The 17,770-nt window shown below is 38.8% G+C and overlaps 1 long non-coding RNA gene across 1 annotated transcript; it reads right to left on the bottom strand.

Moving 5' to 3' along the window:
- Positions 1-7,453: 7,453 nt before the first annotated feature.
- Positions 7,454-17,264, bottom strand: LOC113173562. Its single transcript, XR_003299826.1, has 3 exons — positions 17,201-17,264; positions 13,384-13,492; positions 7,454-7,908 (listed from the first exon to the last, which is right to left on the bottom strand). It is a non-coding gene; the product is annotated as an uncharacterized LOC113173562 (long non-coding RNA).
- Positions 17,265-17,770: the final 506 nt, after the last annotated feature.

The following is a 17,770-nucleotide window of genomic DNA, read 5'->3' as shown; positions in this document are numbered from 1 at the left end:
GAATGTACAGTACATACTTGCTGGCCACTGGCTGTAGTTTTAGTGATGTGTTCAAATGCTACTTTTTGACCCAGAAGAAGATATTGAGAGGTGTGGGCGCCCATTCCTATTTTATGTTGTCCTGGTGTGTCTCTGCCCTTAAGTACGGTAAAGTTTTTAGCTGAATGAATTGTGATCTGGGAATTCATAAGCCTGCCTTTTTGGTTTTAATGTATTTACTTATTTCATTGGATACCCAATTTGTTTTCAAGCAGTGCTAAAGTCTATTTAAATGCATCCTAACCTTTTAAATGTTAATACAGCTTGGGCCACAAGCTATCTACCCTGTAGCCCCAGTGAGGTGGAAGTCGCCTGCAGTCACAGGCTGCGGCTTTTAATAAATGAAGAATATGCAAATAGTGCTATATAATATAATATAATGTTATACTTACTCGAACCACTACACATAAATCTTTTTGTCTTTACATTTTCAAACTTGTGAAAAGTGTGAATGCATCCTTTATGTCTATGTGATGATCAACCTACTGGTTCACTTTATAATCCTTCACTGTCAACAGGAGCTGTGTTTCCCTTAGCACGGTGCCAGTGGCAGGCAAATAATGCTGGTGTTACACCACATTTAGTTCATGCTGAAATATTAGCTACAGAAACAGTGGCTGAAACACTGACAAATGCTTTTTGGTTATGGCCTGTTGAGTCAGGTTTTGTTTGCAGTTGCACATTAATGATGACAGAATATCATAAAAACCCATCAAGTCTCCAATATGTTTTGCTTTTACTCTACATGCTCCCTAATTAAAAGTGAGATAATGAGCAAGCTTAGTGTATTGTGGGTGGTCTCTTTGTGTGTGTACATCACATGCTCATAAAATGTGTACCTGTAGGACTGCAAACTATGGCCTGCAGAATGACACATTGCTGTGAAATGTGAGGCTGTGTCAGACTAATATCTTTTAATGCAGTCTGGCATTAGCTGTAAGCTTCTGACTCACTCTGCTCTCAGGCAACTCTCAGGCATCTCTGACCTCAGATCTGCTCAGGATGTTTTGTACACCCTGCACAAATCAGGTATGTATACATTCACTTCCCTCAACCCTGTTATGACCAACTTGACATCATGGCAGACACAGCAAGTGTGGGAATAACACAGTTGCACAGTAGTGTTATTAATGATCTCAGTGACAACCCAGATGCTTTGCTGTTGCTTGTACTCCTCGCGCCTTGTCAAAGCATATTAAAGGAGTATTGTACTGCACCACAATATGCGCTATTGTTCTCTTTCCAGTGCTGTCACACGGGGGCTGTAAACTGAAAAGTTGGTTTTTGATTTGGGCCTACTGTGCTTCTCAGGTGCTGCTGGAAGCAGGGGAAATACAGGCAACCTTGTCACTTGGTAGTGTTGAAGTCACTGCCAAAGTGTGACTCAAACACAACACAGAACAATGGACTGTTAAAGCACTAAATGGGGGGAAGAGTTTAAATAACTGCTTAACACTTAGCAACACTTGAAATTTAATTTGAACACAATGTTTACAGTTTGCACCTGTTAAGCTGGTTCAGTAGGACAGAGGTGGGTGAAATACAAACATACTGTAAGTAGCAAAAATCAATATTGAGAGACAACGTTCAATGTCGGGTTCGCTGCTCCATCAGTAACATGTTTGCAGAAAATAACTATAGATGTTTACTCAAGTACATTTACTTTTACACATTATTAGGCTACAACCATGATCATTCAGCCTTGACCTGGTGACACACTTTTAGGCATTTTGGTAAATTAATGGTAACTCGGGTGAGTCTGAAGAATAAAACCAGATATTCTAAGTTGAATTAACTTTAAACAACAAGTCGTTCAAATATATATATATATGTATATATAGCACTCATCCTAAACGAACATTGAGGAACAGAAATCCGTTCAGCATCTGTGATTACTTAGGCCAACACAGCTGTCTGTGTGTTCAACCAGCAGAGAAAGTCTCCACCAGACGCAGGCTGCTATTCATGATATGCAATCATTATTAGTTATCAAAACCCCTGTCGTGATTATTGGCTGACGCCCTGCAGGGTAGCCACCTGTGCTTCAGTTGGAAACGGACTGAGGTCCAGTCGAAGAATGTCTTCAGAACAGTGGAGAGATAGTAAGACATAACACGAATGGTGAGAAAATAAAAAAGCTAGAAAAGGGCCTTGTAAAATGTTTTTACAAGCCACACACCCAGTCTTTAAATTACCTTGTATTTGGCTACTTTAAAAGAGAATAACTAGCCAGCGGGTGAGGCAGTGCACAAGGAAAGCATATACAGTAGTTTACCACAAGCTATGTACTGTAGATGATTCAGCTGTGGACTCTAAACACACAGGGCCTCAGGTCATGTGTGATACATTAAGATACCATTTCATATTTACTCTAACTTTAACCCTAACCTGCATAAGATTGATTTGATGATTTGGTCATTTGGATTTCTAACAACAGAGTGAAATATATCAAAGTGTGCTTTCTAAACTTCTGGTAGAAACCCAAGATAAAAATAATTAAGTGAGACATCTTGTAGTACATGCTGGGATTTGGTGCATCTTGGTGGAACATGCAAGATGGTGCAAAATGAACTAGTTTAGTGTGATGCACAACAACAGTCCGAATTAGATAGAGAGAAATGGTGGTTTTATTTTTTGTTTGTGGTAAACCAGGTCAAGAGCAGTACTACATGATGGTAGACTGTTTAATCTTCCAATCAAATAGTTGCAGTTTTTTGTAGTTTTAACCTTTATCTAACCTTAACCAAATTCTTTATCTAACTAAACCCAAGCACACAAAACAGCGTTCTACATACATTTAGTATCAACTTGTATGAAACTTGCTATTTAAACACATTGACAACATTTCCTCATCATTTAAGTAAAAACACTGAATCCAGCTGCTTTTATATTGCCTACACAACACATTTGTCATTTCAGTTTATATACATAGAAAGATTATTTTTCGGAGACAGGGTTGCCATCTGGTCTGTGTGCAACTCAGGAATCATGTGTCAGCTTGCCAAGCACCAAACACCATGTGTCTTTCACAGCAAAGTGATTGACATAACAATGGCATCTTTTTCCACTGACAAAAACGCTGACCCCCCCATAATTTCCAGGTTCCCACCACTCCTGCTGTCCAGGAGGCAGGAAGAGAGTCATAACACGACATCACCGGGTCCAGCTCAATGGCTTTATAATGAGCATGAGAAGGAATCTGTTTGTTTCTCCTAATGGAAACAACGTCAGTCACTCTCTGACTATGACAAACGACCTACACAGAGCTCCACATACTGCCGCGCAGCACTTCCACCACTAAATTGCTGGAATTTCTCACACCAATGCAAAGACTAAATTGCCAGGTGGATTTGTGGCTTTTGTTCTATAATCACATGTCAGATATTTTCATTCCAGATGTTTGATTGCAGCTGTCTGTGCATTTCAGTCATTACAATAAACTCACTGCTGTTTCTGTCTGTTTGTCAAATTTCCCACACATCAGTCCATCTCAGCACACATCTCAAACCTCAACCCATGTCTTCATCTTTTTTTTTCCACTCCCAATGGTTTGACATTTATTTCCGTCTGACTGATAAGATAACCTTGCTCCTTCCGTTCTCTTCCTCCCTCCCCAGCAGAACTGATATTATTCTGTTCTCTCCTCGCTGTCAGAGGCAGTCTGTGTCATCGCTCCTTGATGTTTTGTGACTGTCCCTTATCCCATCTCCTCTGCGTCTCTCCCCAAGTTTCAGCTTATACCACTCAACATGCACACACACTACTTTTTCTCCTCTTGAAAACTGGCAGTATGAACCATGTCGCCATTGTTCTTCTAGACCTGAAGAATAACTTGGCCCATATGTGGCCCAAATTTTCACCTTACCTTTGAGCTGGGAGAGATAGAGACTCGCGAGGTGAGAGATGACGAGTGTTTCTGGTTTTCATGCGGCTCAGACCAGAGCTTCGACCGGGCACTGCAGATAGCAGGCTGGCCCAAGGAAATCAGGTAAACATTTAAATACACATTAATGGTGTGTGTGTGCATGCATGTCAGTGTGTGTGTGTGCAAACATCAAAGACCTCATGCAGATACACAAGCTTAAACAGTGTCTGCCACAAACAGATTTAAGGCAACAATTTGTTCTGCATTAGTTTGCTGTTGGCTGCAGGTTGCAATGGTAGAATTACTGTTCACACACGGCACTCGTAAAAAGTGTCTGAAGAAAAACTCCATGTTTACATAGTGTCAAATAGGCACCAATAAATTATGCCAGAGTAGCTATTAGCAGTTTGTGTTTATGTTTCCATGGATGCAAAGATTCACGGTAATTAGTTTGTGATAGATGTTGGAGATGTGACATCCTGGAGATGCATTACTTATAATGAATCTAGAAATATGTGTATCGTGCGTGAGCGCATGTGTGTTCATATTCAGTCATATTCATATTCAGTTCTTCATTGTTTCCATTAGCTGTGGTTACAACTGCTGACTGTGTTGTTACACCAGTCAAATCAGCTAATAAAACTGCAGCTTTTTTTATTACCTGCATGCACCTGTTCTACTCTTAATGAAGGCTTGAAGGCACCCCTGCAAAGGAAAGCCTCACGTTAAAGTAGCTGGTAGACATATTGGACCAGTAGCAGAAATAGAGGCAAATTCTTCTTTCAAGCTAAAAGAGAGCAAATATTTGCTGTCTGATGATTGTGTAAGATGGCAACTGCTCACTAACATGTTAGCTGTGCAATAAAAACATTGCAAGGTGATTTACAGGTTGACTTGGAAATCAATTCACAAACAGGAATTGATTTCTAATTTTCTTCATTTACCTTAGCATGCATTTCAGTGCATTTCTATATTCATAACAATACCAATTTTTATGACAGCCTTTCCATCAGGCACGTGTCCTGTGTTTTAATCCAAGATTTGTGGGATTTTCATTGACTACAGCAGCCACTTTGTAGAATATTATTACAATATTACTCTGTCTTCTTATCACAGAGAAGACTGACAATTCATCACACAGATGTATTGTCTACCACATCACTTTGACAGTGCAGATATGTCGGAATTATAACACCTCTATGCGTGACAGTGTTGACAGTACGTCTTACTCACTGCCTGTTTATAGTACACACCAACATGATATTCCAGTGAGTGGAAAGGAAAACAACACTATATAATTCCTTATGCTGCAAAGTTTTTAAGCTTCAGTCTACATACAGCTGATATCTGTGTTTTAATCATAATTTGTGTCTAACTTGGTTCCTGTTTAGTCTTGTTCTGCATTGTTCCCTATCAACCTCACTGTCTACTGTGTGTGTGTTTTGTAATCTCTACTGCAACAATGAAAATGTCTCCATCTATTTAACCAATGACAGTGTTTTAGTTAACTCACTGTGAAAATTGTGATAATATAGTAGATATGCAGTTTTCTAATGAATGAACAAATGTTTACCAACTTTGATAAAGTTAAACTTTGGCAGGTATGTTTGCTAATCTTTACCAACACAGAACTAGAGTGAGTATTTCAAGTACTTTTTAAAATTGTTCTAGATTGATATGGTAACATTTAAAAGACAAGCATCAAGAAGAAAGTGAAAACTTTTTTATTGTGAGATTTTAAAGTCCAAATAGTAACAAAGAGAAGGGCATAGACTTGCATATGGATGGTGGCTAAACAGCATGTCCCTACCAATAGTTAGTTCGACCACATTGTCACATCCTATATGTACCGATACGATCATCTGCCACCTTATGTAATATTTATACCTATTCATGCTCTAGAACTGACTGTCAGTTTATTCCACCAATTTAGGAATTGAGAGCTTTATTTTCTATTTCTACCAATGCTGAGACCAAACCTACACCCCTGCACACTCATATTGGTATTCTTAAACAGGTATAAACTGGTATTATTAAACAGACAGATGGGAAAGAAAAATGAAAAATAACTATGAAATGTGATTCTTAATTTTAGTTTATTGTCTCAGTTGATGTTTTTGTAGGGACCAGTCAAATAATAACAATTATCCTGATTTATTAATTATACTCATGATCTTAAGGAAAGTAATCATGTAATTCTGGAGCACAGTCAGATCACACTGGGGCTCAAACACAGAATCATTGTGTGGTTATTATAACAGTAGTTGTCTTTTTTCTCTTTGCCTTAAGGTCACATTGGATTCCAGCTTTGATTAGGTAGACCTTTTCAGTATAATCACACATGAAAAAAACTAACTACATAAAAATCATTTCTGATAGGTATTATTCTTGTCTTATTAGGTAATGCTTTGAATGTATTCTGGCACTGTGTAGTGATGACAAATCCTTTGTAGACCGCTCTGCTTCTTGTTACTCCCTGATCAGTCTTAATAAATCACAAGCAGACGCTTTGAAACACAACAGGGTGATGCTACTTGCCTGACCGGCCCAGATTAAAGAGGAGGAGGGAAGCCTTTTCACACACACAACTCAGTTAGCAAAGAGCAGAGGAAGAGAACTTGACATCTAAATTACCCACAGAGCAGCGCAGATTAATCATTCATTCTTCTGCAAGCCCCAACATGCACCTCTTGACACACTCAAACAGATACTGCTCTTTGCATTTACACACACACACACACACACACACACACACACACACAGAAGCTGAAGTATAAACACACATTCAAAGTGCATTCATAAGGTCTGTGTAAATCCTTAATTGTTATTACTTAGTTCAAATCTAACTGTTGCACATATGTTCTATCGCCATGGTTTAATTTCAGCATGGTGGGAAGAGGAAGCGGACGTAATTATAAATATCTCAAACACTTGTTAAACTGCTGTTTGACTTTGACTCAAGTATGTACATTAAACAACAGAGATCACACATGTAGCTGCAGGTATGTGGCTGCGCTGCAATGCTTTTGATGTCAGTTCTTATGAGAAAGCACCCGAAGGTGGGACGAGGTTAAGGCAGATGAATGCACACATACGGTTCAATGACCTTTGGAAAGTCATGGAATACAGTCATGATTTACAGGTTCTCCTGACATGTTCATTTCCTCACACAGTCTGCACTTAAATAGCACTTTTTTATCTTGTCGTGGCCATAGTTCTTTACAACACCGCTTCTCATTCACTCTTTCATACAAACCGATCAAACATTTTCTTGCTTTCCAATTTTCTCACAATCTGTTCAGGCCATTCTGCTTTGACATTATATACAGTAACACGTATGTATTTAGAAACTATGCCCATTCAGTCCAGTTTGCCACATGCCACAGTCAACATCTAGATACATCTGAAGGAAAATTAAGCAAACAGAATGCACTTAGCCACTGTCTGAAATGCCACATCAGGGCTCTGAATACTTTCTAATAAATTTTTTCTAAAATCCATTTTGACTAATGAATGTAGGCTGAAGTCAGTTTTATCCATTTAAAATGAAATCTCCAACACAAGGGACCTGAATACTTTCTAAAGCAGCAACTTAATAACTGATAAAAAGTAAAACAATAATGGAACAACACACAATGCAGACCCATTACTCTGTGCAGCTGGTTGCTACAAAGAGACACATTTGTGTATTTGTACCTTCAACAAGATAATTAAGTATAGATTCATGCTCCATTACTGTGAAATTACAATGCTTGCGTGTGGAAATTCTGATGATTGTAATTTTATTCAGTGCCAGTCAAAAAGCAAAAGTAGTCTCATCTGTGGTTTCAGCTTGTTAACACTTGCCGTAGACGGGACCTGTTTGACTGAAAAGCACGCAAACAGCACTTAACACACATGTGTACTACCACTCAACAGTTTGTTACTGATGAGACACAGCAGGCCAAGACACAAGCACGTCAGCTCCTGTCCTTTTATTGGATCTGAGGGAAAGAGACAGGGACCTAAAGAGACAAAGACACACAAGACAGTCTGTCAACCAGTGTTTACTCCATATCTGCCCTGCAGAAACCAAACTGTGGACAAAAGACAAGGTGGTTAGATCAGCGATGCACTTCTGTTTGCCAATTACCATTCTCGTTCAACAGAGCGGTGCCCATTCTTCATGACAGCTCAACTACAGATGTAAATCAAACACTCAGATATTAACTAATTAGACATGTATGGTTAAAAACTGACATTTAATTCTCCTAAAGTGAAATGTGTTTTTATGTTAGAACGTGTTTGTAGAAATCAGTTTTAATCAATGCTCAGTGCAATAAAATGTTACATATACATATTACTCATAGGTATAAAACTGTACCTGAGGGAAAGAGTTTGACTGTATGTGTTGCAAAAATATTGCTGCACATGACGCATCCATCCTTATTGCATTGTGTCTTAAGCAAATTCCAGCAAAGTCCAACAAGTGTGGAGTGTAATCTGTGTCCTATGTTAGCTTTAGCTGTGTCCTTTTTCACGTTAGCTACCATGATGGCTCATTCCTTATGCAAGAGGAACATTTAATTATCCCATTTTTCAACGTTTGTTTTTGTATTTGTAACATTTGTATGATCATCACTTTGAGTACATTCCTCATCTTCCAAAGTGGACACTCACTCCAAACTAGCTTATCTGACACATTATTATTATTATTATTATTTTTAATAATATTTTGGCTCTTGCCATACTGATCAATAGGAATTGACACATTGGCATCCTTATTTATCTGCCGTGTCCTGCGCCCATTTACATTGTGGAAAGGTATTGCACAGGTTCCCACAAGGCATGAAGAAGAAAGACTCTGGGAAAATGACAGATCGCAGTTTCCCGTGCTTGAAATGTAGCATTGTTGCAACCTGTTGGCAGTCAGTGATTAGCTTACCACAAAACCGATTGTGTGTGTGTGTGTGTGTGTGTACTGTATGTGTATGTGTAAATATGCAAGTAATAAATAGAGATGGTTGTCAGGGATGGGGATGCTTTAGTGTAGTGTGTTATGGGAGGGGAAATGCACAAAATGAGTATGATCTCTTTATTTATCTCTGTATTTATTCATATATGAATTTCTTTCTGCATTTATTGTTTATTGTCTGCTTTTCTCATGTTTAGCTGTCCTCAACTAGCTAGCTGCCCTTTCCCACCTAGCCCGTGTTTGCATGGTTTTTCTCTGGGTGCTCTGGTTTCAGGTAGGGTTAATTGGTGGCTCTAAATTTCCCGTAGGTGTGAATGTGGATCAGCTCCAGATCCTCTGCGATATGTAACAGGAAAAGCAGGTTAAATAATGGACTGCAAGACATATATTCTTGTTAATTTCTCTAAACATACCTGACACCTCAACATACCAAGTTGCTCCTCATTCAAATAATGATACAAGTATACATTTTAGTATGAAATTTTTATTAGGTCATGCCTGACAGTTCATGTGCAAAACTGTCCGTCGTCCTCTTTATTTCATGTCGCACTTAACCAGAAACGTGCTGGAAATAGCTTTGATACCTGTAGAGATTAGGTGAGTTAATACGTTCCAAATCTATGGAGATGTATTTTCTATGAATAGCCCCCCAACTGTACACACACCAGGCTGAAGCAGAACTAATTAACTAACCAAATGCATATTGTGAAGTAGGGAATGGATGATCACTGGCTTCAATTGAGGTTAATGAGTATTGTCACTCAGTAACGCCTTAAATTACAATGACAGTTGGTGCTTTGTTTTCATTTATGATGCTGTTCCACAGTAAAAATGCTGAATACAGGTGGTGACTTTTTGAATATTTGACCTATTGTTATTTTTCATTTAATAAAGCTTTACTTTCATCAGTTGTTTCATTATACAAACACACAAATAACAAGTGTCTTTAGATCCCTGATGGGTTTGACATGCTTTGAGTTGTTTTAAAACCAAAGCAGGAGAGGGAGTGGGCAACTTTTTTCCTTCTCTTCCTCTGAGACTAAACACCAGCAAACCACAGAGTGGGATTGAGACAAACCAAGCCCTGCAGTCTGACATACTACCCCTAATTCACACAAACACACATGCACTCTGTATACATGTGCACACATTGACTTTAATCTCTCAAGACATTAACTCAGCCTCAAGTGAAGGCATTTTACTTTCATGACTCCCCACAGAGGCTGACGTCGGCCCAGCCCTGCTCATTTAGGGTAACTGTGTCAAAGCCGTAGCTCGCTTTTATATATTTGTTCAACCTCAGCTGGAGTGCAGAGGAATGCCAACTGCAAGCAGGTGGGGAGTGTAGTTATGTGACTGTGTATATCTGTTTGTCACTGGATGGGGGGCCAACATGTCGCAGTGCATAGGCCCACCTTCACAACTCGACCTTAAGGGGTTGGAAAGTTAACTGACTTCAAAACCACACAGCAGTGTAAAAAGTGCGTGTTTACAGTGTTTTGGGGACTACTTGGCTTCTGGAAGCTGAGGAATACACAGTTGTGATACTGACTCAGAGTGTGGTCACATTGATGGTTAAGACTTCGCAGTGAGCTTTGGAGATTGATGGATTCTAAAAAATTTGTAACATTTACTGTCCACGCCTAAAAAAATCATAAACATTTAGTCTGAGTGAGAATAATTTGTCTTTATTATTATAATTACATTCCAGTGGAGAAGAGACTTTTAAGAACTGACCATTTACTGAGCTTGGATTAGAATGTTTTCATCAGGACTCAGCTTGAAGACTGGGCAGTGCGACAGAAGCCTAATTTCATTAGACAGCTCTAAGTAGATTAGCCACAACACAAATATCATAACTGGTAAAATGGCTATGCGTCAACAACTCCAAAAATGTATGGTGACATTCGGGCAGAGCAATACTGTGCTTATAAAGATGGAGTTTTTCATTATTTTGCTTTTCTGTTGGGACATTTTCCAAGTGAATCTAAATAAATACTGCATATTAAAGGAAGACTGCACCAATTTTAGACATCCAGATCTGTTTACTCATCACTGTGAATGAATGAATGAATATTCATGTTTTATGTAATACAATTTTTTGGGCCATTGCACATAGGATTACATGACACAAAATAAAAACAGCTTCTGGTGGTTAACATTAACATATCAAACAGAATATAATGTTTTTGATACACTTTTTCTGAATTTCTGGCTAATGCTAGGTCTTTAAGAAAAAGAATCCACATCATATAAAGCATATTCATAACTAGGAGCTTCTTCAAAAAGGTAATCTGTTTTACAAAGAGTTAGCAGTTTTACAAACACACCCGATCCTGCTCTTTAGTACCAATGTACATCCTGTTTCCAGATGTAATGGTAGAATTTCACATCCTAACTGGACACAAAGATATTTTCTTTTTTTTTTCTTGTGGGAAAATAGTTAATGGTGTCATAGTGATGTCATCAGGGCTTTAAATAGGAGGTGCAGTGTTTGAAACATGTGGCAGGCAAGACCCCCTCCTTCCCCCAAGTGCATTGTACCCATGACTTTCCACTGTTTCACCTAATAAGCCTATAAGACATGTGAATTAGACAGCTTGCCATCATGGAGGTATCATTATATTGCATAATGTCACAGTGGCTGTTTGCCAGCTGAAGCTCAGGAGAAGCTGAGTGATGCTAAAGGACAATGAGCCTGAACAGACGTGAATCTACTATGAAATACTTTCAATCAAAGAATCCACCTTAGGGATACGTCTGATTTAAAACTGTTGTTGTAAGGAAGAATGCCCCAAAATTCCTCCTGGACATTGTGCAGGTGCAATCCACAGCTACAGGAAGAGCTTATTTAAAGTTATTCACTGAAGGAGGTTAAATCCAAAGGCTTACTTACTTTTGCCACCTGCTCTATGTTTAACGGGTGTGTTTGTTTATTGCCTTATTAGCTTAAGAACTTGAACTTACATGAAGATAAAATCACATTTATAATCTATTACTGTGGAAAAAGAACAGGCCTTTTTAAAGGCTTCACATACTTTTCTTCCACGTCTTTCCACAATCTTTCTGATATCATTTATCAAACAATTCCGACGCACATTTATTCAGACTTGGTCTCTCCAAGTTCCATAGTTTCTATGGTTCCACCGTTCTATCAAATGCAAATACACTAGAAACTACAACTCAGGAGAAGGTAAGTTCAGCTTAGAGTAACCACTGTCTGCACAGCATGAGTGTGCTGCAGCCTGAGGAATTTAAAAGCTGAATTAAATGTAAAAAAAAAAAAAAAAACCTTAGGAATTTTGGCTCTAGTGTCAAACACAGTAACTTTGAATGTGTTAATAAACAGAGTTTTCAAGTAGGATAATTTGGCGTTGACAAGTGTTGACTGGATACTTGTCTGCTCGAAAAGCTGTTACAGCTGGCAGCTGTTCAAAGCTAAATTAACTTTGATGGGTGTCAACTTCCATGAACACTACTATTTTCATTTTAACACTCCACAGCATAAATTAGCACTGATTATTTGGCAGCATGTTATGGAGAAGTTCAGCTTTTGTCTCCTTGGATCACACCAATGAAGTCTGGGGTTTTTTGGTGGAGCCTGCTGTTGATCACAAACCAACAGTCTAGAGACCAGACAACCAGCTTTTACAATTCTGGACATCATAAACTGAACATTGAACACTGAACTGCTATTGATTCATGTTTGGCCAGTGAGGGGAAACTAAATTGCTGAAAGACAAAGATGAAGTACAATGCTTACCCCAACATGGCATCCCATGTACAGGCTCAGGAAAATACACACACATAGCTTCCACTGATCCAGTAACACAATATGTAACAACAACTCATTATGTGTTTGTTTAAGATTTCAGATATCTGGTCTTGTCAATGCAAGACTGCTCGTCTTTTATCTCAGTGTCATTTAAATGGTGATTTTATTTATTTTTTTACCCTCCGCTGCAGCACAACAGCTTCATTGTTCTGTCTTCATAACTGAGATTAAAGCATGGTTTAAGTGACTTCAGAATCGCTGGGGGGTAGGGTGGGGAGCCCATCTTCAGCTGAAATCATTGTTTTGGTGTAATTATTAGAAAATAAAGTAAGCCCCCTCAATAAAAAAGGAGTGAAGGACAGATAACAGGGAAAGGGACACAAGATGCTATTGTTCCACTGGCTTTTCACTGTCTTTGTGGTACATAAGCTCCACGCATGGAAGGTGGGGCGGGGAAGTGGGCTAACACAGCTACACAGATAACATTCAGCAAACGGTGGAGCGGAAAGAGAGGAGCTGTCAGGTAGCGGAGGCCGACCGGCTTACAGACCTCCAACTGACCAGCGAGCTGGATAGCTGCGCTGCTGATTTTGAAACGATGAATATGAATGTCTGGAGAATTGAAAGGCATGAAACTAAGAAAAAAGAAGAAGAAGCTTGTGATTTTTTTCTGTGTAAGGGGGTCTGAAAAGGGAGGACTGCAGCATGGGTGTTGCCAGAATTGGAGGGAATAACATGGTGCAGACTCACCTGTGGAAAAACAGGAACTCTGGACAAATCCTTATCATGTCAGCTTAATGTCACTGTGTCAAAGACAGCCTCATTGTGCTTTCTGAGCTGGCGGGGTGGGGGGTACTCTCTAAACCACATTCAAAACACACACACAGAGAGCAGAAACAGACAGAGAAGAATGCGCTCACGTCAGCACACGCCTTGATGTTCAAAGACACATTTGACTGCGAGTGTAAAATGATTGCTCCTCAGTTTGAAGCAATTATGCCGTGCATGAATAAAGCCGTAAGAATCCTGCCACTAACCTCAAGGGCATTTTTCTTTCTTTCTCTTTCTGATCACTTCACTGTGAGAGCGCAGCCTTCCTGTCTTTGTCTAAATTAAATGAGTAGCAACACTAAAGTAATGCACACTTTCCAATGCAAAGAAAAAACAAGTGACTGTTTGGCAAATTCAAACGCTATGTTAACAGCCACATGGCTTATTTATTTCCTTCCCACTCACACAATGACAAGATGTAACTACAAATGAATAACAAACACTTTTCTATAGTCCTATTTCATCCTCATTGTTTCTGTTTTGAATTTCCTGGTGAGGTAATGGAGTAGTTTAACACATAATATCTAATGTGAGAATGAACCCAGTTTTAAAACATTACATTCAACTATGTGAGCACAATTAGCCATGTGCAAGAGCATTTGTACAAGTCAGATTCAGCAAACTTATAAAATACTGGATAATGATCCTGAGAAAGAGTGGAGGAAGTTGAGAATTTCCCCAACAGCTACTGAAATATGAAAGCTGACATGACGACATATTCTAGTGAAAAATACTGGAAATTTTTCAGGTTAAGATGACCTGCTATAGTGGTGTCAACTTTGATTTGATGAACAGAAAAGTAATAACTTATGTAATAACTTGTGTATAGGTATTTTCTGATGAAGGGTTCATTATGCAAACCTGTAAATCACTCACACACAATTTGCGTCATGTTCAACTCATGACAGCAAGTTCATTTATTAAATTTTTACAGAGGGCCATATAGCGTGCCAGAAGCCAACCACCCCTCATACCGCCTATTTATCTTTGCATAATTGAGCATTAAAGTGCTTCATATCATCTAGAAGTTTCTAAAAAATGACTTTAAAGAACTTTGCTACGAAAAGCATGGAAGGTGCAGCCTGCGCGGTCCAGTGATAGACAAAGATATATAAAATATAAATAGTATAAGCTATTTCTTACTGGGTTTTAATTGCCTTGAATTCTGAATCTTACAGAATAGTAGTTACTATTTGTAATAGTTAATAGCTGTGCATATCCAGATAAAGACCCCTGTTTCAAATTGAGTCTATCTCCACAGATTTAAGTTGCACCAGCATCATCATGACCTCCTCGAGTCAGTTTTTTTATATATCAGCAAATCATAATGAAAATCCAGACTATATGGAAAATATATGGAATTATATACCAATAGAAATCTGCCTTAGTCTTTTTTCCTGCAGTACACCATGCAGTTTTTTTTTTTTTTTCATATGCTAACCACACCTAAGTGACACAATAGCCCCTGTCTTAAGTAAGATCTCCTCCATTGTATGGGCTGATCAGGGTTCTTCTCCTGTTATTCTGTGTCATGTTCCCCATATTTGTTTTTGTTGCTTATGGTGCCACTTAAAATACTGCAGAAAAGAGAAGTATGTAGCACAACAAAATAAACGATAATCTATATTATAAATGTTGTTTAATCCTCACATGACCTATATTGTCATACTGTACAGCCCTATAGCTGTAACTTGATATCAGTGAATTGACAAAGTAACCCATAATACTATACTATATTGATATGGGTAAATTCATGAATGCCTCTTTTTCATAACTGAATCGCTCAAATTGGATGGATGAACAAAAGACTCCAGTTTGCTTGTTTGCTGATACTGTTCTCTTCTCCTTCTTGTCTGGTTTTATGTGGCTGGACCTGCTCGTCAGTCCTTCATGCATGCTCAGTAGACACCGAATTCTCTGATTGGCTGTTTTAACATTGAGGGAAGTAAATGCGGAAACAAACTAAATCACCTGTGTGAGCATGTGTGTTATTTTGGTAAAAAAACAACAACAGCATTTTAGAACTTACCTGGTCTTGAATGAGACATTTTTAATTGTTGTAAAATGGTTATTGCTGGTTTGTATTAATTTGTATTTGCTCTTTGTTTTTTGTTGTACATTATAAAATATATTATTTTATTATTTAACAACAATGTGTTACCTTTGCAATACTCTCTAGTTCTCTGTAAGTTGTTTTTGGAGAGCATGACATTTACAAAACACCTACCATGTTAGGGCTCCACCCACTCTTCCTAAACATTATTTGCTATGTACTTTTAACTGAACCTGGTAAAGGCTAATGCTGAAACACAGTGGTCTAATGATAAAGTTGTTTGACAATCTGCAAGTGTTATTGTAGATTGTATACTCTCAGTTGGTTTTCCCTGATTTATGCACCTTGACTGTAGGTAAAGTTGCACCTGAAATTTTTGCTTTGCTATAAAGTAGACATTTTCCCAAATACACAACAAACCCAGAAACAGCTCTCCACAATTGGTTTATTGACAATACTTGCACAAACATGCGATGTTCATTGGCCCAAAGAGACTTTTTTGATTCATTAGATCCATAAAATCTGCAGGATTTTCAAAAGGTTTTCTCATGACAACTGAAACACGAGAAGGTTGTGTGCAACTGTATATTTGTTGGTGAAAGAAGAAACCGTGCAATCTTATTTGGGTAACTGTTCTTTTAACGCTTTTGAATGTTTTGCAAAGCAACTGTTAAGTAATAGTAAGCTGCAATGAACAGTTAGGACAGGTAATGTTAGGACAGCGCAGGTTAAAGTTGAACAAAGCATTCCTAACTCTGCTTGGTACACCGTAACCACCTGTGCAGAGCTGTTGCAACATAAACCTTAAGGCTGTAGAGGCAAATTGTCGGTGAACTGACGTGAGCAATGGTGCTTTGCATTTATATGAGGAAACTTGATTTTTCAGAAATTACACACTGTAAGCGTACATATGTTACTGTTGTGTATAATTCATCAATTTATTTGGTTTTTGAGAAAAAGCAATGCAAACTAGCTAATGCTGTGATTTTGCACTGAAGGAAAGTGTGCAGTGATATGATGTTGAAGGTAAATGTAAATCTGAAGTCCAATAAGAAGATCTCACCATCTGAAAAAAAGGGTCACAGCTGCTCCAACCTGCATCAAATAAAAACATGCACATATTTTTTTGTCCACGTGAACCTCAGTCAGTCACTGAAGGGAAACATGAACCTGTACCTGACACTGTCTGAATCCTCCTGCGGCTGTTGACTCCACCCCTCTGGCAGTTTTATTGGCAGCTACTATTTCTCTCAGGTCTAGCCTATATAAATGTGCACGTGTACGAATGCATGTTCCTATGCTGAATTTAAACGTCTTCAGCTGTGAATACATGACAGTAGCTGATACAGAGCAAAAAAAACAGGGGAACTTGCAAAAATTTTGACTACATGTTGCCAAGACCACTTCAGTATGGTTCCAATTTCCCTTTAAAAGGTTTTTCAACTATTCAGGCGCCAAAGAAATTAGGAGAATGTTCCATGGCAGTGTAATGTGCATTATGATTAAGAAGAGGGAGTTCTAGTGTGTCCCACATAGCGTGCACTCTCATTTCCGTGGCTTTGAATGTGATTTGTTGCAGCCCGTCTCCTCTCGCTCTCATTTTTCCTGCTGAATCCGGACTAATAAAGCAGCATTGCCTTCCATGCCTCTATTATCCTCAGCATCTCAAGTGTTGCCACTCACCTCGCTTGATTTGACGCAGGCAGCAGCTTCTTGACTTTGCACTTTTTTGAGCCATGAGTATGGTGCCTCCAGCCAGGAGACGATCCAGAGCTGCTGTTCTTTCAGAAGCTGACTGGACGCAAGCGCACGCGTCAGCTTGCGTTCCGGTGCCTGCATGTAAACAATGAAGCCAGGTCATGTCTCAAATGTCTTCCCTCCTTGTCTGTCCACAACCAGACTGGCAGGGTGTGAAAAGAAAGGGAAGGAAAGGCTAACTCTTGGTCAGGAACCTAGCCAGAACTTTTTACACCACACGAAATGTGGGAAGTGAAGTGGTCAATATTTAAGGTTTGCAATGGTAAAAAGTGATAAGCACATTCTCCTCACTAGTACTGAATGTAAAGAAAAGAAAATAAGAAGTTGTGCTTGCATGCTCTAAGTACATTTAAATTTTAATACTTAAGTACAAGTGTCAGGACAATCGAGTGAAAACCACTCAAATACATGAGTAAAAGGTCGAAGCCTTTCTGCTCCCCTGGAAACACTTTCCAAACTGCTCATGGTAAAAGTAGAAAGGGGGAGAGCTGAGTT

Source organism: Anabas testudineus, chromosome 21 (genome assembly GCF_900324465.2).
Source record: "Anabas testudineus chromosome 21, fAnaTes1.2, whole genome shotgun sequence".
Taxonomy (NCBI): Eukaryota; Metazoa; Chordata; class Actinopteri; order Anabantiformes; family Anabantidae; genus Anabas; species Anabas testudineus.
Note: the sequence above shows the minus strand (reverse complement) of the source record. Positions and strands in the feature narration are given on the sequence as shown.